At 36.1% G+C, this 25720-nt stretch overlaps 1 pseudogene; it reads right to left on the bottom strand.

Annotated features, from left to right (window-relative positions):
* Positions 1–4214: 4214 nt before the first annotated feature.
* LOC149151919 (tubby-like F-box protein 3 pseudogene) overlaps positions 4215–25720 on the bottom strand; it is a 36567-nt pseudogene continuing 15061 nt past the window's right edge.

Genomic DNA, 25720 nt, shown 5'->3' on the forward strand with positions numbered 1-25720 from the left:
ATGGTCTTATTTGGCCTCTTCCCGAGGTGGAAGAGGCTGGACTATAGGTTATTCGGTTTTAGGTTGTTCATTTTTTTTAAATGTTTTGGACTACCAAACTAATGTTAACATTAGTTTGTTTGAACTAATGTTAACATTAGTTTGTTTGAGTTGCCTGCAGAGTTGCTTGCTATGGTTGCAGTGGATTTGCTATGGTTGCAGTGGAGCGGCAGCTTCAGGCACATGTTCAAGTACGCGTGGATTCATGCAGATTACAGACCACATGGCGGTTGCACAGCACGTCTATCTATAGTTGTATTTCACAGATTCCACCATTTGTGAGTGCATGTTTGTGCCGTGGCACCTTGCAGTCCTGCAAGAACATCGAACAACTTAAACAGTACCATGCCCACATGCTCAGAAACAGGCTTCACCAAAACAGTCTTTTATACAACAAACTTGTGAGCATGTACGCCATGAATGGCAACATGGAGAATGCACGCTATGCCAGACAGGTATACTTTCCCTGTTGTATTCAATGCCTATGCTTCTCTGTTCGCTTTGCAAGAGGGAAAACTGATTCATGAACACATAATTAGAAGGGGATTTCAGCCTGTTACCGTTGTTCTTACCCATCGTTGTTTTGAAGTTAAGGAGCGTTGTTCTTACCCGTCGTTGTTTTGAAGTTAAGGAGATGAACCCTCCACAACTTAAACAGTACCATGCCCACATGCTGGCAACATGGAGAATGCACGCTATGCCAGACATGTATACTTTCCCTGTTGTATTCAATGCCTGTGCTTCTCTGTTAGCTTTGCAAGAGGGAAAACTGATTCATGAACATATAATTAGAAGGGGATTTCAGCCTGTTACCTTTGTTCTTACCCGTAGTTGTTTTGAAGTTAAGAAGAGGAACCCTCCAGACGCTGAATCTCCACATCTATTAGGAACAAACTGGGATGAATACGCAGGCGGTGCTTGAGTTGCCTGCAGAGTTTCTTGCTATGGTTGCAGTGGAGCGACAGCTTTAGGCACACGTTCAGGATTCATGCAGATTACAGACCACATGGCGGTTGCACAGCACGTCTATTTATAGTTATAAATCACAGATTCCGCCATCTGTGAGTGCATGTTTGTGCCGTGGCGCCTTGCAGTCCTACAAGAACATCGAACAACTTAAACAATACCATGCCACATGCTCAGAAACAGGCTTCACCAAAACAGTCTTTTTATACAACAAACTTGTGAGCATGTACGCCATGAATGGTAACATGGAGAATGCACGCTATGCCACACAGGTATACTTTCCTTGTTGTATTCAAAGCCTATGCTTATCCGTTAGCTTTGCAAGAGGGAAAACTAATTCATGAACACATAATTAGAAAGGGATTTCACCCTGTTACCGTTGTTCTTACCCATCGTTGTTTTGAAGTTAAAGAGCGTCGTTGTTCTTACTTGTCGTTGTTTTGAAGTTAAGGAGATGAACCCTCCCCAACTTAAATAGTACCATGTCCACATGCTGGCAATATGGAGAATGTACACTATGCCAGACATGTATACTTTCCCTGTTGTATTCAATGCCTGTGCTTCTCGGTTAGCTTTGCAAGAGGGAAAACTGATTCATGAACATAAAATTAGAAGGGGATTTCAGCCCATTACATTTGTTCTTAGACGTAGTTGTTTTGAAGTTAAGAGGAACCCTCTAGACGCCGAATCTCCACATCTCCACATCTATCGGGAACAAACTGGGATGAATATGCAGCTGATGCTTGATACTGAAATTAGACCTCGCTAGCTGAACCTGGTCTACCTCGTCCTGCTATTAGGCTAGATCCTCGCTATTTGTTGCTTCCTGCAAAATTAGATTAGGCCGGCTCATCATAGCATTGGTGGCCATAATAGCTCCTGTACATCTTTTTGGTTGCAAGCTGGTGCCTTCGCAAGTTCTCCCCTAGCACCCGCGAGAACATCGAAACCGCTCTGGGCTAGTAAGCTTCACAAGGCCTAGCCCTCAGGTTGTTCTTCCTATCAGTCAGATCCCAGTCGAGTTTTAATGATAGATTCTCTCCCTCAGGTGGTTCTTCCTGTTGGTCTGATCCCAGAGATAGACTTTCCTGTAAAAAGATGAGGTAGGAATAAGGAAGAGCGAGTTGCTGGTAGCCACTTCTAGCTGGATTTCTGAACTGAGTCACATATGTTAGCTGTGATGCAACATTAAGTGGCGTGGTTAGGGATTGCATGCTATGTAATGAAGACAAATGACGGACAGGTGAGGCACTTGGCTCGCACTTGGCTCTCATGCGAGGGCCCACATAGTCCACTAACTTGGTTTTTTATTTTTTTTATTCCACACATTATATTTAAGTGATATATATTTAATTTATGACGTTGATGTTATTCATCAGAGCTAGCTGATTAGTCAGAATTATTGTAAGGCTAGGAGAACAGAATGAATTGCTGGAATCGGTTGTAGAAATCTTGTATGGATTGATCCATGTCCATTATATTTTAACAAGCAAGGGAATGAATGCCATGGTCAGTAGTGTTGGAAGCATAGTGAATATTTTGTTGTCTAGGTGTTTACGCTGATTCATTGTTCAACCCTAGTATTCAATTTGATGTTTCTAGAATACTGATTTTGGAAGATGTCCAAGAGTTTACTGTTTAGGCAACAGCCTCTCCCAATTGGCCAGTTTGACATTCCCAGTGTATAGACACCAATTTTGTATCACAGTCTGATATAAGAATTCACGCACTACATTCATATTATTATGTTCGCATGATGCGCGGGTTGTACGATTTTTTAGGGAAATTTATGTGTTTTGCTCTTTATTTACAGTTGTAGAAATCATAACTGGGATATTTTAGGGTTTTCCTACTATTTAATGGTTCGGGATTTCAAACCTGTAAAGTAAGGCAGCTTCAGAAACAACCTAAGAGCAGAGAGGCATGAATTTTGTCTGCCTTGTCGCAGCTTAATTGATTTTCACAGCTTTGTGTGATCACTTCTGTTTATGCCATAATAGCAAGGCTTTATGGTTGTTTTGCTTTTATGCCAAGTTGTTTTTCAGGGCATTAACTTTAATGTTGTACTGTCCCGTGGCCTAACAGCATTGGTCCAGTTTCAGCTACCATTTACCATAAATTTGGGGCCAACATATATGGACATTCGGACATGCTTTCCATTATCTTGAGACCTGATTCTAACAGCCTGCTGTCTTACGAAATGCCCATGCCTCTTTCCCAAAAATTAAATATATAATTTTCTTGTAAATATCATAAAGTGTTTTAAGAAACAATGGACTACCTCAGAGCTCTGTTGAAAGTGGTGACACTTTTATTTTATCCTTGGCATCTTGCAGTCAAAGTTGCAGACAATTCTTTTAAAAGCTTTCGAACTTACTGTTTTTGATCCTTAGTCAAGGGTATAATCCACTACTTGCAACAAAGTGGGCTTGGTTTAGCATTTTTGGTGTGTATCATTTTTGTTTCCTCGGAAAAAATAAATAAATAAAAATAAATAAATAATAATAATAATAATAAATAAATATAAAATAAAATAAATAAAAATAAATAAATAAAATAAATAAATAAAAATAAATAAATAAATAAAAATAAATAAAAAATAAAAATAAAAATAAAAATAAATAAATAAATAATAATAATAATAATAATAAAATCACATTTCTATTCATAGGAAAATAAAGCATTATGTACATGCATATTCATTCTCAACCATCCAGCAGCTTGAAGGGCTGAGGAAACAAAAATCGCATTTCTATTCATAGGAAAATAAAGCATTTTGTACATGCATATTCATTCTCAACCATCCAGCAGCTTGAAGGGCCTTACAAAAGAGCTCGGAAGGACTTCCCCTGAAAAAGAAGCAACAACAACAAAAAAGGCTCCAATTACAAGTCATAACAGAGTCATAGACCTATAATACCAACATCATGGTGCTGGCCAAATGTTCATATACAAAAAAGACTAGTGTCGTGTTCTTAAATTTTTCTTGAGACTTACTGTATCAAATTGCTATTACCATCAATTATGTTATCATGTTTCAACAATGCACATTGAATCTATTGAGCGCATGAACTTCCATATGAAATTAATAGATTACCAATCCCCAAAGATGAGAGAAGCAATATGCACTTTTAAGCATTCGAGACCCTCTGATTCTTTTGAGGTATATTGGCAAGCAAATGTGATCAACCAGCAGAATCAGAGTCCCCCTATTCACAAGCCAACACAGTGTCGAAACTGCTAAGATAGATGGCAAATGCCTGAAAAGCTGGGAAGGGATATTGCTAATCCATAGTGAACAGATCCTTTCCAACCTTTGGAAATTTCTTTACAAATGCAACTGTCACTCATCCTTGAAAATTCAAACTCCAGCATTGAAGCTGCTCATGCCACCTTGGGGCTTTGTTCTTCAAGATCAATGTATCATATTTCAAGTTCCCACTATTGAGAGGCCCAGAAAAAGCACTACTTTCACTAAAGATTCACTTGGAGTGAAAGCAACGTAAAGATGTAAAGATGTTAGAGGCTCCACTAGAGTAATTGATGGATTTTCAATCGTTGAAGTGTTCATTCCTACTTCTATGGCTGATGCTGGGATAGAATGCATGGTACTTTTCATTTGCCTTGGACCTCTTGTACTCAAACCATCCAATTCATAGGCAATCTGAGCAATGTTATAGCTACTAGCCTTTGGGTACAACAGTCCTCAATCCTGTGTAGCCTTCATTCAATATAGCAGTTTTAATTGTTGCAGAAACCACAAATTACAACAGTTTTGTTTTATGCATGTGAAGCATATTGTGTTTCCTAATACTTGACTACTATGATTTTGAGCTTATCAGCCTGCCTAGATTTCTTCTTTGTTTACTGGCATTTACCCTTGCAGCAGGTACCCATCAAGAAACATAGATCGTTGCCATTTGATTATGGGCTCACGTGCAGTAATGAGCTAAGTGGATTTGAGATCTTAACAGCCTTCTTTAAACCAGGAATCTTGTGTTGCCATTGATATCAATGAACCCAAGAAATTAAATTAATCATTATTTAGAAAGAAGATCCATTATCAATTCTGGGAATTCTTATAATGCAGAAAGCTTGAATATCAGTTGCCTGTTTAATTATCAAAACAATAACACTATTGCTTTAAGCATAAAAAGAGCGATGAATCATGAAAGTATCGAAGTAGTGTAGCGCGATTTGTACTGAGTTATAAAGACTGATATTCACTTTTATGAACAGATAACAGGCGTACTGGCCTTTTGCTAGATGCATCATCCTTTATGCACCCAAGGATTCTTTCAAGTTCAGTTTTGGATGATCACAGTGAGGGGAAAGGGACTTTGCCAAAGACTGTTAAACCAAAGGCTCCATTGATGTTTGATGGCCATCCACAAACACCAGGTGTTAATCACCCATCTTTTGCAAATGCTCTGTCCCATCAAAGTGCTGACAGGAAACTCCAGCTCTTGCAGAGCTCCAAGGCTTCCCCTACCAACATTCTCAGTCAAGGAATTCAACATTATACACAGAACCCAGCAAACCGTCTTATTGAGGCCTTAACTTTTTCATTTCCACCAGGAGCAGGAATGAATACTGGCCTAGAAGTAGCATAATATTTTAGGAGTCCCTGACTCTGGTTGTGCTCTCTCTCTTCTGTCAACACAGTCATTGAGCTCAAGGGCTCTAGGATCAGATTCATTAGATCTGGCCACTCGACCAGGTGCCACATTGGAACAGTGTATGCATGAGAATCATTCTCCAATGGATCAAATTTCACTGCAAGGAATGCAACATAATTTTCGTCTAACTAGAAGCTCCGAGTATTGTACAGGTCTCATCTCTAATGGATATTCTCATTCTGGTGTAAATTTTACTAAAAAGTTTCAAGTGGGGCACTTGCTCCTAATAATGGGGGCAATGGAAACTTTATGACTTTCAAGCCATTGCTGTTCTAGCCGGCTGTTGATTAATATCTTTTCAAATCAAGTGTGCTAATCTCTAGATGAGTTACTTTAGTTTGGAATGCTCCTGGGCAAGATGTTTGGCATTTGGCATTTTCTATTTATATCTTTTTCTAGTGCTGTATAGAGCTCCTGTGAGAGGGAAAGTTTATTTAGGATCATGATCAGGATTCAATTTGACATATGGGAGGTTTTCTTTTTGTTTTCTTGGTCTTTTTAAATTATCTTTGTGAAATTTGTCTGCAATCAAGATGAACACTAAATCTGTCTGATTGGCTGATAAGATACCGTAATATTAATTGGGCAAATAATGGTAATCTATTGAAATTTTAGCATTGTTAATTGTTATGTTCTTTTTGGATGTTTCCTTAAAACAGAAATTCAACACATGGGTTTTGTTTCTTGATTCAGTTCTCAACGAAACCTTGGTTTTTGTAAGGTAGTTTTGGTTCCAGTTGATGCCCTATATAATGGGTTACTTTATATTGTTGTTTTTTTAGCTCCAAAGAGACTTCCAGTTCTATAGCTCCAAAGAGACTTCCGGTTCTATAGCTCCAGAGAATGTTCCAGAGATTCTCTCCTTGTCAGTCTTCTTTCAGATCATCGGAATGTTCCAGAGATTCTCTCCTTGTTAGTCTTCTTTCAGATCATCGGGGGACAGAAGATTCCGGTTTTGGTCTGCAACTTTCTTTGCTGATATGCATAACAATTTGCAGCCAAAGTAGCAGCGACTGCAACAAGCTAACATGACTGGCTTTAAGATATCAGCTTGTAACTAAAACCTGTTGTTTTCACTAGCTCTACAGGTAGACTACACTTCACATGAAAACTTGTTTGGTTGTTTGATTTGTTTTCTTATGCAGTTAAGAACAACTTGACTTTGCTATAGGACTCAGGCCTACTGAATTCTTGCCTTCCAGTTAGAGCAGGTTAAACACTACTTACTATTCTTTGAACATCCACATACATCACATAGGGTAGGGACTAGCTGCCCCGCAGCCCCTCTTGTTTTAGATTATGCATGCCATTCAAGACCATGCATGCAATTTATCGATAGTTTTATATTTGGACAATAGATTTAATTTATCATGTTTTTCAAAACTAAATTGTTGTAAACAATCGAGTAGTGAACTGTTTGTTATGTAAGGTGTAAATTATTTCTATTAGATAATACATTCTCTATTATTATAATGATAATTGGTGAATACCTTCTTCCTTGTGTGCAACTGTTAGCATGAGAAACCTTTTTTATTTATATTTCAATTATAAGTAATTCCATTTTTATAGTTATTTCAGTAGTGTTGTTATAATTGATTAATCAACTAGCTCAAAGATAGGTCTGTAGGACACTGATTTATGGGAGATAACTTTGTCGAATTCTAATCCCATGTCCATTTCGAAATTTAATGGAACTGATTATTATTACGCATGCATCAAAATGATAACATTTTTTATAAGGAAAGATTTATGGGAGATTATAGAAATAAATTATGATGAGACCTCTAATGATGAAGTAATTAAGAAAGAAGTTAAAAAGAAGGATGCAAGTTTTATTTCACATTTAAATAGCTCTATATAAGACTTTATTTCTAAGAATTGTAGGTACAAATACAATTGATTATCCGTTAAATATTTCACAAGAAGCTTATCAAAGTAGTGATCAAGTTAAAGTTGGTAAACTATAGATATTGAAAAGAGAATTTGAAGATGCAAGAAGGAAAAAATGTGAATGATTATTGTTTGAAGTAAAATGTTTAGTCATTAAGATGGCCACTCTTGGAGAAATTGTGAACAAAGAGGTTGTGATTAAAAGGGTGTTGAGGTCTCTAACACCAAGGTGGATCCATGTGATGTATCGTTACCCCCACTTATACCCACAGTATGCATGTAAAATGCATCCACACATTTGTCCTAGATATTTAACTCTCAAAGGAGTCAAATCTTCTACCATAAATGGTTAAAGCCCTCTTTTAGTCTCATGTGGAATGATTCATAGACTTAACAGAGTCTAAACATTAACCCACATTTTCCTTTCAATCAGAAATTAATCACCCCGCTTAAACCCACCTTAACCTTTATTTCCAACTTTTCATTTAAATCCTTCTTGTCGAGTAAAACCCTTTCATAACCTTCGCTACCGTTAAGCCCGCATATATATAACCTTCCCTCTTTAACCTCGGTTAATATATATTTATCGCATAAAAGCTTCTATCAGCGCTCTTTTCCTTTACAAACTATTTACAAAGGAAAAACCCATTTACAAAGGAAAAACCCATTTACAAAGGGAAAACCCCGCAAACATACCTTTTTCCTTTGTACAGCCTCTGGACACTTTCCAAGGTTAACTTTATCGCAATCGGGCATCACTCCTCCACGGGTCTTTAACACATATATGCCTCATCACCCCTCCAACTCCATTATGCGACTATCGGAATTATTAACACCACTTTTTACATTAAATGACTTAGGCACACACTTTATGGAATACAAAGGAAACACATTGAAACTCCCCTCCGAACCATATAAGGTCAGACTTCAAATGTTGATAAGTCACGTTCACAACTATCTTTGGGTCCGCTCCTTCAAAGCCTTCTGTTGCGCGACTCCGATCTCCACCTTCTCTGATCACCGATACCCGATTAGCGATCGCTCCGAGCTCCAATCTTCACTTATCGCTATCAGAGTATCGTTATGTCGCATATCGCACTTCCTTCAGCCAGACTTCCACTTGAACGCGTCGATCCGATATGTCTTACAGACCCGATAAGATTATCGGTTACATTTGATAAGGTTTTGAGTCTGGCTACCAAATCGCATATTGCTCTTTCCTTTGGCCAAGGTTCATTCGTCCCTTTGGATGATTACGATGCGACATTCTGGATCTGATTTGATCCCAGTCATTGATCTCCCAGATCTAATGGTTCCTGTGCATCATTTCTTCATTTCTCTTCGACTTCCTTTTTACTTAGATTTTATGCTAATTCTTCAGCGTTTCCTCTGTGGTTTCGGGTTTCTTCAATGGTTCCCGTCCTTTGCTATTTCGTTGTGCACTCTTCCTCCTGGCTTAACTTCACATGCTCCTTTGATCAGTGTCCTCTTGGATCCTTCGAATGGATTCAATGATCCATTATGATTCTCTGTATCATTTTCTCCCTTTGTGTATTCTGCAGAACTCTGCCTACAACCCCTGTTATAGAACCTACAAATTCACTTACAATTCGACACTCAAAACACGCATTCCAACTCGCAATTGAGTTGATTGTATTAATAAATATCAACAATGATTACAGAATGAGACATTTGTCCCTCACAAGCCTAATCTTCAATATCTGTGGCCTCTTACTGAGCTCTGCCTATAGGCTTACATTTATACTAGAAAGGTTCATTGAACCAATCCTGGTTCGACTCCTAAATCTACTAAACTGACTCCTAAATCCTCTATCCTCTACGTCCACTTCTAATCTCCATTTAATTCCTAAGAGCTCTCCTTAGTTCCTCGAATCACAGAACTGCTTAAAGCGTCCTAATTGACTTTAGACTCTTTTGTCATTATTGCCCACATATGTTCTCATTTATTCGAGAGCATTTACAAACATCTCACATTATTGAATTAAATCACTTAAAAGACTAAATATTACATTAACTTGAGACTTAGGGAACTAACTCCCCTAAAACACATTACCCCTCTATCTCTACTTAGTTACAATGATTTTCTCTTGGGTTGAATGCTCCTGCATCAGACTCCCAAAGTAGAAAATATTCATGATCTTCGGATCATGTGCCTTCTGATCTTTATCTTCCTAGATCCCATAATTTGTTTTGTAATTGTCCAAATTCTTTGTACCTTTGCTGTTGTTGTATGTATGTTTTCTTCTACTCCATCTTCTTCTTCTTGTCAATCAGGTTCAAACTCTGATTGATCATGCTTCCTGCTGCTACCATTTCCCTCAATTTGGACTGCTTCATCATCAGCTGCCACATTTCTTCAATATATTTTTCCAGTTCACCCTTGGACTGGTCCATTTTCTTCCACTTACTTCTTCCTCTTTCTCTTTGCTTCAGGTTGCTACTGTTGTCCACTAATTCTTCAAACTACTACTGGTTACTTTCACTTACTGTCTCCCTTTCATCCTTGCCCTCTTTCATGATTATTTATGTCTGCACTGAATCATGAATTTCCAACATTCTCTCCAGCAATTGAGCATCTCTGTTCCATGGATTTAACTCTTCCACGGAATCTTCTTCTTTCATCTTTATTTGGCTGCTCATATGTGCCAAATTTCCTCCAGCATCTGTAACTAAACCTTCCTTTGTTATTGATAAATCATCAGATGTCCTTTTTCCCTTTTTTAAGTCTTTTGCATAGTCTTCTTCTTCCTTAACATCTTTCAGTAGATGTCCTTCTCTTTTTCTGACTGTCTCAACAGCTTCCACGGCTATTTCCTCTGTGTCTATCATCACGGTGAATTGATGATCCTTTACTATGTTTTCAGCTAACATAGTTTCTTCTTCAATTTTGCCTTTAATCTCTTATTGTTTACCTTCTCCAAGAGTTATCTTTGTCTCACCATCTGCATTAATATTCTCCTACATTTGTTCTACATCCATAGAAAAACTATCAGTCTTAAAAACATAAGACTCTATGGCCCTACTTGATGTTTCAGCCACCCTATTTCCTTGTTGTACTAAATCCTTCATATGATTCAGAAATTCTTTGATGGTCTCCTCTTCAATCTCCTCACGCCCTTCACTTGGTTGCTTGATATCTTCCCCCAATTGTATATGAGACCTATCTATCTCATCTTCTTTCATAACAGAATTTAGATTCTGCTTGTCTTATTCCTCCTTTATGACAATATCAACAAATTGTCTTTCTTTACATGTTTCACCTACAAGCATACACAAATTGTCAGATTTAAAACCAGGTCACCCTTTGGCCTCACTTGAAGTTTCAGTCTTCAAGTCTTCATCTTCACTTTCTCCCAGAATTTCTCCCTATTCTGGTTCAAAAATGGACTCTTCCATTTCCAACTCATCTTCTTTAAGTGTTTCCATCAGCCACCTTACTTGCCTCTGTTGTAGCCTTCTCTGCAACTTATGCCACCTTACTGGCTTCTTCCTTAATACCCAACCTTGTCTCTGGCTTTCCTCAAGTATTCTCCTTAATGCATCGAGTTGTTATTTTAACTCTGCAATATCTTTGTCAAATTCCTCTTGACTCATCCTCTTGCCATTTTCTTTGACATTCTTCTTCTCATATATTCTGCTGTGACTTCTCTCTGAACCTCTGCTATGACTATCAGTAGTCATCTTCTTCTCCTTTTTCTTCGTGAGCTCCTTACTCATCTACAACAAGCCTCTGCAACAACTAGTCCTCCTCACTGCAATCTTACCTCACTAAGCTCTCCTCACTCAGTCTTTTGGTAAGCATGGTTCCTCTATCTGCAACCTCCTCTTGAGAAACACCTTTGCTCCTCCTAGGCTTTCGCAATCTTTCACTCTCTCTTGATAACACTTCAACTGTCCTCTCTCTATCCAACCTCTTGTTGGATTCTTTAGGTTCACTGCCACTTTTCCTTCAGAGTGTTTTCCTTACTCTATCTTCAAGAACACATCTGGTTCTCCTCTCACAGCTTCTCTTGCTGTCCTTTGTTGAGATGTTTCATCTGCAACCACAATCTTCAATTTCAATTTGAAACAAAACACACTATCTTACCTCCAAGATCTATGTATGATCTTATTCTCCCATTCTTCTATACTTTGAATGGATTGTCCTCTGTTTGGTCTCCAAGTCCTCTTTCCTTCAGAACTTGTACTAAGCAATCTTGCTCTCACTTTTCTTCAAGGAATCCTCTGTTCCTGTCTACTCCAAGCCTCTGCTGGAACTGCTACAATCTCCCAAGAACTTCAAAAGTTCCCCTACAATCTTCTGTTGTAGCCTCTATCATTCATCAATTAACTTATGCACATTACCTTCTTCTGTGTGCAAACTCCTTTTCATAGGAAATCTTTCCCCGCTCTGATTACAATTCTGCTCTGATACCAAATGATGCAAGGTTACCCCCGCTTATACCCACAATATGCATGTAAAATGCATCCACACATTTGTCCCAGGTATTTAACTCTCAAAGGAGTCAAATCTTCTACCATAAATGGTTAAGGCCCTCTTTTAGTCTCATGCAGAATGATTCATAGACCTAACAGAGTCTAAACATTAACCCACCTTTTCCTTTCTATCAGAAATTAATCACCCCGCTTAAACCCTCATTAACCTTTATTTCCGACTTTTCATTCAAATCCTTCTTATCGAGACTTTAAAACCCTTTCATAACCTTTTCTACCCTTAAGCCCGCATATATATAACCTTTCCCTCTTTAACCTCGGTTAATATATATTTATCGTATAAAAGCTTCTATCGGCGCTCTTTTCCTTTACAAACTATTTACAAAGGAAAAACCCATTTACAAAGGGAAAACCCCGCAAACATACCTTTTGCCTTTGTACGGCCTCTGCACACTTTCCGAGGTTAACTTTATCGCAATCGGGCATCGCTCCTCTGTGGGTCTTTAACACATATATGCCTCATCACCCGTCCGACTCCAATATGCGACTATCGGAATCGTTAACACCACTTTTTACATTAAATGACTCAGGCATGCACTTTATGGAATACAAAGGAAACACATCGAAACTCCGCTCCAAACCATATAAGGTCGGACTTCAAATGTTTATGAGTCGCGTTCACAACTATCATCGGGTTTTCTCCTTCCAAGCCTTCCACTGTGTGACTTTGATCTCCGCCTTCTCCGATCGCCGATACCCGATTAGCGATCGCTCCGAGCTCTGATCTCACTTATCGCTATCGGAGTATCGCTATGTCGCATATCACACTTCCTTCAACCAGACTTCCACTTGAACGCATTGATCTGATATGTCTTACGGACCTAATAAGATTATCGGTTACGTTTGATAAGGTTTCAGGTCCGGCTACCAAATCGCGTATCACTCTTTCCTTTAGCCAAGGTTCATTCATCCCTTTGGATGATTGTGATATGACATTCTAGATCCGATTTGATCCCGACCGTTGATCTCCTGGATCTAACGGTTCCTGTGCATCATTTCTTCATTTCTCTTGGACTTCCTTTTTACTTAGATTTTACGCTAATTCTTCAGCATTTCCTCTGTGGTTTCAGGTTTCTTCAATGGTTCTCGTCCTCTGCTATTTCGCTGCGCACTCTTCCTCCTGGCTTAACTTCACATGCTCCTTTGATCACTGTCCTCTTGGATCCTTCGAATGGATTCAATGATCCATTACGATTCTCTGTATCATTTTCTCCCTCTGCGTGTTCTGCAGAAATCTGCTTGCAACCCCTGTTACAAAACCTACGAATTCACATACAATTCAACACTTGAAACACGAATTCCAACTCGGAATTGAGTTGATTGTATTAATAAATATCAACAATGATTACATAATGAGACCTCTGTCTCTCACAGGCCTGATCTTCGATATCTGTGGCCTCTTACTGAGCTATGTCGTAGGCTTACATTTATACCAGAAAGGTTCGTTGAACTAATCCTGGTTTGACTCCTAAATCTACTGAACTAACTCCTAAATCCTCTATCCTCTACGTCCACTTCTAATCTCCATTTAATTCCTAAGAGCTCTCATTAGTTCCTCGAATCATGGAACTGCTTAAAGAGTCCTAATTGAATTTAGACTCTTTTGTCATTATTGCCCACTCATGTTCTCATTTATTCGAGAGCATTTACAAACATCTCACATTATCTAATTAAATCACTTAAAAGACTAAATATTACATTAACTTGAGACTTAGGAAACTAACTTCCCTAAAACACATTACCCCCCTATGTCTACTTAATTACAATGATTTTCTCTTGGGTTGAATGCTCCTGCATCACCATGTTGCCATAATTGTTGAAGAAAGGAAGGATTTGTATATCTTTTAGTTTGATCACCTAGTTGGATCTCTTATGTCTCATGAATAAAGATTGAGAAATTCATTTGGAGAAATTAATGAGAAACCTTTTTCCAGCAAATTACAAAGAATGAAGATGCCAACACTAGCACCAAAAGCCATCACATTTATGGTCCTATGCAGACAAAGAGTTTGAATAAGTAATCATATTTCAGTAATTTTATTAAATATTAATAAGTGTTGGGTTTATATTTTAAAGACCAAAGATGAAGCCATACATTCAAGAGGTTTAAAGGCCTCGTGGAAAATGAAGAGTTTGCAAAATGGAGTACTTAATCAATGATCATGGAGGACATTTTTTTAAACATATTTTCATAATTATTTTGGTATGAATGGCTTAGAAATAAAATTCACCATTTCTTACATACCTTAGCAAAATGGAATAGCTAAAAGGAAGAATCATATGGTGGTGGAAATGTCGAGTATGTTACAAACAAATGGATTAAGAAATTATTTTTAAGGTGATGTTGTTGCAACAATAATATTCAATCGAAGTCCCATGAGTGCAATTGAAGTCTTATGAGTACACTTGATATGATGATTCCTTATGAAACCTAGTACAAATAAGTCGTTTATCAATCATTTTATATTTTTGAGTTTTTTAACTTATCTCAATGTATTTGATTAGAAATAGACAAAAGTTAGATCCAAAAATTAAGTCAAGCATCTTTGTTGCATATAGTTAACAAAGTAAGGCTTATAGCTTGTATAATCCTGTCATTAATAGCATTGCTTTGTCAAGAGATGTGATTTTTGATGAAGAGAGAGTTTATGGTCATTTAAAAAAAAATCATGTGCGGATGTCAAAATATATTTTAAATGGTGGTTAATTGATGATACTGATCATGAGAAGCCCACTAATATTTCAATTCCAATGACTACAAATCCATCAAGTAACCTTTTATCTAGTTCTTCAATTCCAAGTGCAGGGCCAACTTCAATTCAAGTTCTACAAGTAAGGTAAGAAGATTAAGTGGCATCTATCAAAGGAGTATAAGTCAACCACATAAAGAAAATCCAAGGGGTGAGATAATAATTTTTTCTTTACTTTCCAAGGTTGATTTTGAACTATCATGTTTAGAAGATGCATGTACAAATGAGATTTGGTTGCAACCCATGCAATAAGAGATTGATTCTATTCACATGTATGATACATGGGATATCATAGAGGTTCTACATGAAAAGAAAAGAAAAATTGTATTAAATGGGTCTACATGACTTTGTATAATATTGATGGGAGTGTTGAAAGACACAAGGCAAGATCATTTGCTAATTTTCTAGGAATAAGGGTTTATCAAAGTTAGTATGAAATTTGCATTTGTCAGAAAAAGTACGCAAAAGATATATTGAATAAATTTGATATGGTTGATAGTAAACTGACTACCAATCCAATTGCTCATGGAATTATGTTGTGTAGATATGATGTTATTGAAATAGTTGAATAGAAGGTTTACAAAATTATTGTTGGAAGTCTGATGTTTCTAACCCACACAAGAACTGATATTTCATATTCAATTTCTATTGTTTCAAGATACATGACAAAGGCATCTATAATAAATTTGAAGGTCGCAAATTCAATTTTTAGGTATGTGAAAGGCATTCTAAATTTTGGTATTCATTACTACACTTTTAAGAAAATTAATCTTGTTGGCTTTAGTGATTTTCACTCAGTAGGTAGCTTGAATGACAATGTGTCTACATTTGGTGATTATTTTTCTTTTGGTTAGGGTTTGAATGGTTAGAGTTGAATGGAAAGAAGCATAATTTATTTTTCATCTATAGAATCATTGTATATTTCACTTACCTCTAAAGCTACAACATTATGGCTTGAAAAATCTTTAGAAGAAATTAGAAATAAAAAAAAAAAATGCATCGTACAATATTTTCTTGTGATAACATAAGTGCTATCAAATTGGCCAAGAATCTAGTCCATCATACAAGGACAAAACATTTCTAAAATATGATTTGATGCAAACTAACCCTAAAGTGGAACTAATGTATATAAAGACTGAAAATAACTTGTGATCATTCTCACTAAAAACATATCCAAAATCCAATATTTTGACACTCCTAGATATATTATGAGTCATTTGAGAATTAAATGGAAGTATGTTGATCACTAATATGAAATTATGTTGAAAATTAAATGGGAGTATGTTGATCACTAACCCTAAAATGGAACTAATATAAAGATACAAAAACAACTTGTAATCATTCTCACAGATGCAAAATCCAATATTTTGACACTCGAAGATCATATTGTGAGCCATTTGAGAATTAAATGGGAATATGTTGGTCACTAATCTAAGATTATGCATGCCATTTAATGTCATGCATGTAATCTCTCTTTAATTTTATTTTTTTACCGTTAATATTTAAATGTAGTTGGGATAATTTTAATTTTGTTAGGATATTCCAACACATAGGATATAGTTAAGTATAACTTGGTCCAGTGTAGAGTTAGGTAAAGTGCGTTTCTTTACTATGTGCTTTTGTAACTTACAATCTGACGGTCATGATATGTAGTGATCTGATGGTTGATTCTCTCCTCAGTATTACCGACACTTAATCTGTGGCTTAACACCCAATTGGTCCATGATCTCTATTTAAAGAGCATGGAGGGTCATTTGTAGGGTAACCATTCATGAGAGAAGCTTATGTAAATTTTCATTCTTTTATTAATAAATTACCTGAATTGACCACGTTGGCTCAGACCATGGACTGTTTCCCTCTTTGAGGATTTTAACCACATCAAGAATACTGGTGTATTGATCTGTGATCTGTTTGTGAGCGATGTCCTTTGGTGTTATGTCTGAGGAACTTACCCTATAAATTCCTACATGGTATCAAAGCCATTTGAGGGCCGCATCCTTTGGTGATCCAAATCTGAAGCCGGTAGAACTGCATCTGATTGTAGTTTCCTAAGATCTACTATTTCTTACTCCTTTCGGGCAGAAAGGACTACTCTATTGTGTTAGGAGCATCTGTTCCAGTGAGGAACCCCTCTCTTTTCACGCGAAAAGGTTTACAGTAGCCCTAGCTACGTCATTTTTAAGATCTGGAGGTATATTGTGTTTATTTACAGTTTCAAGTTATCTTCTCTCTGTTTATTTCAGTTTATTTATCTCTTTGTTTTTTATTACTGGATCTATACCTTTCATTTCTGCGTATGCTCTTTGCCTTGCGACTTTGTGTGATCTGGGCAAATCAGAAACAGAAAGGAAAGAATTTTCTCATGTGTATGCTCTTTTCCGCCGCGCCTTAGTGTGATCTCGGAAAATCAGAAACATTGAGGAAAAATTTTATTTTTCGGGTAAAGCTAACTTCAAACCATAAGGTTTTTTTTTGTATGTCTGTGTTGGGTTTTATGGTTTTTGTTTTGTAGGAAAAAAAGAGCTTTCTCAAGTAAGCACACACCCTAAAGCTTTAGTGACTAAAAAAAAAACCCTTCCACTTTTCCCAAAATTACAAACCTTTTAAACTAGCTCACTTGGTCCAAAGTTACTTTATGAGAATAGAGGTCTTGGGTTCAAGTATTTCTTTTTGTTGAGTTACTTTTTCAAAAAACCCATGTACCTTATGTTTGAAAGCTACTTTATGTAAAAGTGTTCTCACCCATTATAAAAAGTGAGTCACTTATAGTTCTAAAGTCTCTTTATCTTTTATTTAAGTTACAATTTAGTGGGTAGTTCATAAAGTACCATTGTAAAAGTGTTTTTCACTTATTTATAAAAGTGAGTCACATAATTTTTTTTTGTGAGCTAATTAGATTTATGTTTGGAAGGGGGGTGAGGGTGGCAGGATTTTTTTTAAATATAACATTATTATTCATTTCCGCACATTCATGCACTTCGTCGGCATCTTCAACAACTTTTCTTCAAAAAGCCACAACTTCCTCATCCGGAAGCCGTTTTCAGAGACCCTTTTTGTAATCAGCCTAATTTTTCGAAATCTTTCCATTCAAACACTTAGTTTCAGCATCTACAGCTTCAGTTTCTGTTAAAATGGAAAGTCCATGCCAAGTTATACTTGATAGCACCAAATACTTCCAATGGTGGTCCTACAATGTGGATATACTTAGAAGTAAAGGTATTTACAGAATAGCCTCAGGCCAAGAAACCAAACCTCAAGATGAAGATAAGGCAACCAAATGGGAAAATAGGCAAGATCAAGCATGTGGGTTGATAGGGATGTCTATTTCTCTAGACCTTAGATTCCCTATCGCAGAACTTGATACTCCTAATGAAGCAATGAAACAACTCACTAAAGTTTTTGGAAATAAAAATGAAATTAGAGCCTATCAACTTGAAAATGAGTTGCTTACATTGGACCCCAATAATTTTTCTTCCATTGAAGATTTTTTGTCCAACTTCAAGACCCTTAGAGTTCTCTTGGAAGGCGTTAAGGTTAAGAAAGAAGATGGCAGCCCTATCTATTCCATTCTTACTAAGTTGGGATTAGCATACTCTGTGTTTGATTCCACCTTCCATTCTATTAGAAAAGCCTTTATTGCTCATGGACAAGACTACAAGTCCCCCTCTTTTGATGCCTTTTATGCTTCTTTAATAAGAGAACAATAAAAGCTCTTATATCTTGGTCTTCTTAATCTTGAAAACTCTTCTAGAAAGCCTTAGCCGCCCAGTAGCAACCAAATTCAAAGAATCCTAAGAAGCATTATCCTAAAAAGAATGATCCTAAACCAAACAAGGGTCCTAAGCAATTTCAGCCTTGAAATGAAAAATCATTTCAACAAAATGATAAGGCAAATAAAAACAAAGGGGAGAAGACTGATAGACATTGCCACTTTTGTATTCGAGATGGCCACTTAGAATCCAAATTCTTTAAAAATATGGAAGCCTTGGAAGCAGCAATGAAGAAGCATGACATCCATTTGGAGCACTCTTCATCCTCAGGAATCACACTTTCTGCATGTGGTTGTCAAGCATCTTGGTCTGGTTATGGACTAAATGTATCTTCTTCTTCTTATTATCATGAGTGGCTCATTGATTCTGGATCTTCTTATCACATGGCCAAAAACAAAGCCATGTTTTCTTCTTTAAATGATTGTAACACCAAAAATATATGAGTTGGTGATGATAGATTTCTTAGTGTTGTAGGGATTGGAACTGTTCATCTAGACAATCTTCAATTTAATGATGTATTATGTGTTCCAAGCTTATCCTGCAACCTTCTATCTGTATATCAGATAACTCATTCAGGTGAAGGTAAAATCATTGAATTTTCACCTCAAGATGTTGTAACTAAGGACCTAAGAGATGCTAGACAGATTTTATCTACGGCATTGCTGATGATTCTACAAGGTTGTATAAGTTTAACAATTTTGGGTCATCAAATCTTCCCTCGGTATTTGTTGCTCATAATGATGAAGTGAGAAAACTTTAGCATGAGTGATTTGGTCACTTAAACTATCTCTCCCTTCAGAATCTATGTAAAGAAAATATGGCACTGACAGGTCTTCCAATGGTATCTTGTAGAGATGGTGTTTGTTCCGGATGTGTACTCAGAAAACATCATTGGGATAGTTTTGAAAAATGTGCCTCTTGGCACGCCTCAGCCCCTTTACAGCTTGTGCATAATGATTTATGTGGTCCACTTCCAGTTGTTTCATTCTCTCGCTACAAGTATTTCTTAACTTTCATTGATGATTTCTCCAGATGCACTTGGGTATATTTCTTAAAACTCAAGAGTGAAGTATTTAACATGTTCTTTGCCTTTAAGGCCTTTGTTGAAAAACAATCTGGACATCAAATTCTTAACCTAATATCTGATAATGGCGGAGAATATGTTAACAACAAATTCATCAACTTTTGCACTAAGAATGGAATTCAAATGCAACATATTGTTCCATATACTCCACAACAAAATGGTGTAGCTGAAAGAAAGAATCGCACCTTAGAGGAAATGGCTAATTGTATGCTTCAATCTAAAGGACTTAGTCTTAATTTTTGGGCATAAGCAATTAACTATGCAAATTACATAGTAAATCGCACTCCTACTAAGGTTTTAAATAATATCACTCTAGAAGAATCGTGGAGCTCAGTTAAACCAAATGTAAGTCACTTTCATGTTTTTGGAAGTGAAGCATGGACCCATATTCCAGATGAGAAACATAAAGCTTTAGAACCTAAGAGTGAAAAATGTAGTTTTGTTGGATATTCTGAAGATGTCAAAGGATATAGACTTATTCCACTTAAGTCCAAAAATGTTATCATTAGAAGAGATGTAAAGTTTGCTGAAAATATATCAGCCTACGAGCCTAGTTCAGCGAATGTGCCACCTCTCTTTATCCCTTCTACTTCTGAAAATATTTCTTCTTCGGATGATGACAGCAAGGATGACATTCCTCCTCCACCTTCTCAAGATCCTCCTTCAGCTCCTCAGCTTCCAAAATGGGTTTGTGCTACTCGGGATGCAGCAGGTGCTCTTGCTGGTGATCCTACAGATCAGTAATGTACACGTTCTGAATTCGATAAAGCCTCTTCTTTACTAGCTCAAGCTTCAGCGAATTATGATCCTGACACCTTTTCAAAAGCTTCAAGCCATCCAGATTAGGATGCAACTATGAATGAAGAATATCGTTCATTATTTGAAAATGATACATGGGATCTTGTTCCTCTTCCAAAGGGACAAAAACTTGCTAGATGTAAATGGGTTTATAGAACCAAGTATGGACCAGATGGAAAAGTTGATAAACATAGAGCTCGTCTTGTTGCTAAAGGTTTTTCACAAGTTGAAGGCATTGACTATACTGGAACCTTCTCCCCTGTTGCCAAAATGAACTCTATCCACCTTGTTCTTTCCCTTGCTGCCTCTTTCAAATGGGAATTCCATCAGGTGGATGTTAAATTTGCCTTCTTGCATGGGGACTTGCATGAAGAAATCTATATGGAAAAACCTATTGGATTTATACAAATAGACTCCAGCCTTGTATGTTAGCTTAAGAAATCCCTTTATGGTCTCAAGCAAGCCCCTTGGGCTTGGTATGCCAAAATGGATAACTTTCTTTTAGAAACTGGTTTTTCTAGGTGTCATTTTGACAATACTGTCTACACCAAAAAAGCGGGAAAGTCTCTTATAATTCTTGTTCTTTATGTTGATGATCTTATCCTTACTGGTAGTGATCCAAACCTTATAAACCATTTGAAGTCTAGCGTTAAAAATAAATTTGAAATGACAGACTTAGGACACTTGCATTATTTTCTTGGTCTTCAAGTCTTGCAATCCAAGGAAGGTATTTCACTTTCCCAGTCCAAGTATGCTTGTGATCTTCTACACCATTTTTACATGGAAGACTGTAAGCCAACCCCTTCTCCCTTTCAGTCTGGAGCCAAACTTTCAGTCACTTGTACTTCTCCTGAAGTTGATGCTACCTTATACCATCAACTTGTAGGAAGACTTTTGTATCTAACCCATACTCGTCTTGACCTTTCCTTTGCTATTGGCATTATTGCTCGGTTTAAGCAAAACCCACATGAAAGTCATTGGAAAGCAGCTAAAAGAATACTTCGTTGTGTTCGAGGTACAGTTCAGTTTGAGATTCATTACAGTGCAGAAGCATCTCCTCTATTGGTTGGTTTCACCGATTCCGATTGGGCTGGTGACCCTAATGATGGGAAGTCTACTGCAGGTTATGTGTTCACTCTTGGTTCAAAACCTATTACATGGGCTTGCAAGAAACAAAGTGCCATTTCTCTTTCTTCAGCAGAAGCAGAGTATCGTGGTGTCATAGAAGCTAGTAAGGAAGCCTTGTGGCTTCATCAGATCCTGTCAGAGTTTGGCTTTCAACAGCAGCCTCCAACTACACTTTGGTGTGATAATCAAAGTGCCATTCAACTATGCAAAGATTCAGTCCAACATCAGCGCAGCAAACACATTTAACTGCACATGCACTTCATCAGAAAGCTCATTCATGACCATGTTCTTGAAGTGCAATATTGTTCAACAGATGATCAAGTTGCAGACATCATACAAAGGCTCTCACAGAGGCGAAGTTTACTAAACTTCGATTTATGGTTGGAGTTTAGGAAGTTGTCACTAAGGGAGGATAGGCTCTGATGCCTCCTTCCTTCTCCTATTGTGTCATATTTGTATATCCTTCAATGCTATCCTAAGTTGTTATTAAGGGGGGATGTTAGGATATTCCGACACATAGGAAATAGTTAAGTATAACTTGGTCTAGTGTAGAGTTAGGTAAATTGTGTTTCTTTACTATGTACTTTTGTAACTTACAATCCGACGGTCACGATATGTAGTGATCCGACGGTTGATTCTCTCCTCGGTATTACCGACACTTGATCCGTGGCTTAGCACCCGATTGGTCCATGATCTCTATTTAAAGAGCATGTAGGGTCATTTGTAAGGTAACCGTTCATGAGAGAAGCTTATGTAAATTTTCATTCTTTTATTAATAAATTGCCTGAAGTAGCCACGTTGGTTCAGGGCATGGACTGTTTCCCTCTTTGAGGGTTTTAACCACGTCAATAATACTGGTGTATTGATTTGTGATCTGTTTGTGAGCGATATCCTTTGGTGTTCTATTTGAGGAACTTACCCTGTAAATTCCTACAAATTTTAGTTTTGGTTGTTTGAAATAGTTGTGAAAATAATGAATGCAATGTGTATAAACATTTTCTCAAATAAATTGTTATAAACAATCAATAAGTAATAGCAAATTGTTTATGTGGTAAGACCGTGAACTCCTTTTATATGATGCTAGATCATCTATTATTACGATGATTAATGGTGAATATATTTTTTGGTGTATAAATATAGAAATAAAAGTTAATATTAACTATATCTAATTTGCAAACAATTTTATTTTATTATTATTATATTCATTTTTGTCTTTGACTTGGTATTAGTTTGTTTTTTACTAAAAAATTATGACCCTTATTCATAGTTTAACATTAGGAATTGAATTTTTGCTATTTATTTTTATTATTTAAATTTATTTATGTGTAAAGTCATTTTTGAGGTCTTATTATGGGTTGTTTAGTAACTTCCATTTCTATTAGTTACTAATTTTTGTTTTTAGTTTTATTTCTTTTTTATTTATTTATTTTATTTTTTCTTTTTCTTTTTTCTATTATTTTTATTTTCATGAATTATAATTTTTTCACAATATTTTCAATTTACAGTGACTTATTATTATTTTAAAAACATATTTTAATAAATTTAATTATAAACAATTATATATATTAATAAAAATAAAACACGCACATATAGATATATGTATGTTAATATAAACAATATCAGTAAACACATATCGATATATGTATGTTAAAACAAACAATATTAGTTAATCATATTTCTTAATTTTTGATGATTGCATTTAACAATATAATATTTTATTAATTTTGTTTTTATGATGAAATATTTGTTTATGTTATTTTTTTATTTAATTAAATTATATTTAAACTAAGCAAAAAATACTAATTATTATTATCAAACTATTTTATTTTCTATATTATTATAATTAATTACTAAACTGTATATTATTATAATTAATTACTAAACTATATATATAGTATTATAATTGATTAATAAACAAACTAATCAATAAATCTGCATATAATATTTAGATAAAACATTCTATACTGCTCCTCATACATATAAAAATGAATATCAAAACAACATTTTAACCTAGTTGTTAAAAATGGAGACTAATTAGTAACAATTCTCGAACCTGTGGTCCAAAACAATCCCCGCCAAAAAAAGTGTTGCTGTCATTGTTAAGTTTTTGTCTGTCATTGTTAAGTCTTTGTCATCCTCATGGTAAAGCCCTCTGCCGTATATTTAATCACATTTAATTACATGCACTATCACTGCAAGGATTGTCCAAGCTCCCCTCAACATAAAACTCGTTTGGTATATATATTTTAATCCACTCGCAGTGGTGTAAAGGTTATAAGATTTTGAATCTTTTATTTTCATTTCTTATCTAATCTACATTTGTTATTACCCGTAATTTATAGGATATGGATGTGAAATAATTAGATTTTAATTTATTTTTCAAATATCAATTTATAAAAATTTGAAATATTATTTTTATTTAAATATATAATAAAATTTAATATTTGTTAATGTAGAAAAAACAATATGAATTAAATCAATTTAGATTAATTTTAATTTAAGATTTATTAAATACCGTGAGAATATCAAATCGCTTAAGTTGCATGTAACGCTATTTTCCATATTTATCTAATTCAGCAGGTCAACCAAGGTAAACATGAGACAAAGAGTTAGTATGACATGACCCAACTTCCAAGCTCAGTTATGGAAGTGGGCCCAACAGACTGACAACTCACAAACATCTCTCAAGGCTACACGACACTCAGGGAAAGGACCACCCTAGGGGACCAAACCCTGAGTTGGGGTTTCTTTTCTCTGACCTAACACCCCAACCGTATGCATGACAAGGCAAGGGTGTGATTTAAGACCTCCAACAGCATGCACAACACTGTATCCATGCGATTATAGCCCAATTCCTCCAATTTAGAGGGTGTGGTCCCGAGATCTAATCCACTTTTCCAGGCCAGCCTCCAAAGATATTCATACAAAACTTGAACAAGAACCGACCCATGGCATGCCTAGTACAGATCAAACATTCCGTCAAACATGTGGAAAACAGAAGAATTATAGGTCATGAATGCATATCTAAACATAAGATTTTGAAATCCATCTGATAATCATAAAAAATGATCTATGCCCTCTCTACATAGTTACAATAACATTTGTTAAACCATGCATTCATTAACCATTCATTACCCTATCAAACATATAGAGAGTCATAGATATAATACATAATGTAACCAGCGCATAACCAAAATAGAAACCACGGAAAAACTACCATAAGATAACCAACATAATCAACACATATGCTCATAGATCTCAATAGGAAAATACCTCATATTAACATATGAAAATTTCAACCAAGTGAAAGACTTTCATGTACCACCCGACCATAGATTGGGCTAAACCAAATTTCTCTTTCATCCAATCACCCCACACCATATTCAAAGCATGAATGTGGTATCTCATGGAATAAACTAAAACAAAACCAACCAGGGCTTCCTGTAACAACCTTGGTGAAAATTCTATGTAAATAAAAGTTAATAAAGAAAAAATAATAACCAAGGTTATGGGACACTTATTCCAAGCTGAATTTTGGGAAAAACATCCTAGTGTGGGTGTTCATTTGGTTTATTATGGCTAAGGAAATTGGCAAAGCCAAAGACAAAGGATTTGCAAAGGCATGAGGCATTAATTGGCATTTTATTTATGAAAATAATGGAAATTATGAGAAAATGAATGTGAAAGGTCACAAGTTGCATGTGACGAGGAAAATGAAGGAAAAATAATGGAAATTGAAGAAAATAGAGGCCTCATTAATAAAATGGCTCATGAGGATCAGTTGGTACCTTTTGTTAGTTCAGTTTTGGAGCTCTCTCTATTCTCTCTCTCTCTCACACTCTTGGACACTTAGATTTTTCTTGGAGCACTTCAGCATTGGATCAAGAAAAGAAAAGAAGGCAAGAGGAAGCAAAGATCAAGCAAGGAAGAGTAGGATCAAACAACTACAACATGATTAATTGCAAGTATTGTTTTGCATGTATGATTTCCTTACTAGTTTTCGCATGCATGGTTGTGCATGTATGTTCTTGTTCTCTTGTTGTCATGGGCATGGGTTTTACCAGGTGTGAAAGTGTTTCAACTTTTCCTTTCCATTTCTGA

Source organism: Pinus tabuliformis, chromosome 9 (assembly GCF_031772625.1).
Source record: "Pinus tabuliformis cultivar Carrire ecotype Pingquan chromosome 9, CPIR1, whole genome shotgun sequence".
Classification (NCBI taxonomy): domain Eukaryota; kingdom Viridiplantae; phylum Streptophyta; class Pinopsida; order Pinales; family Pinaceae; genus Pinus; species Pinus tabuliformis.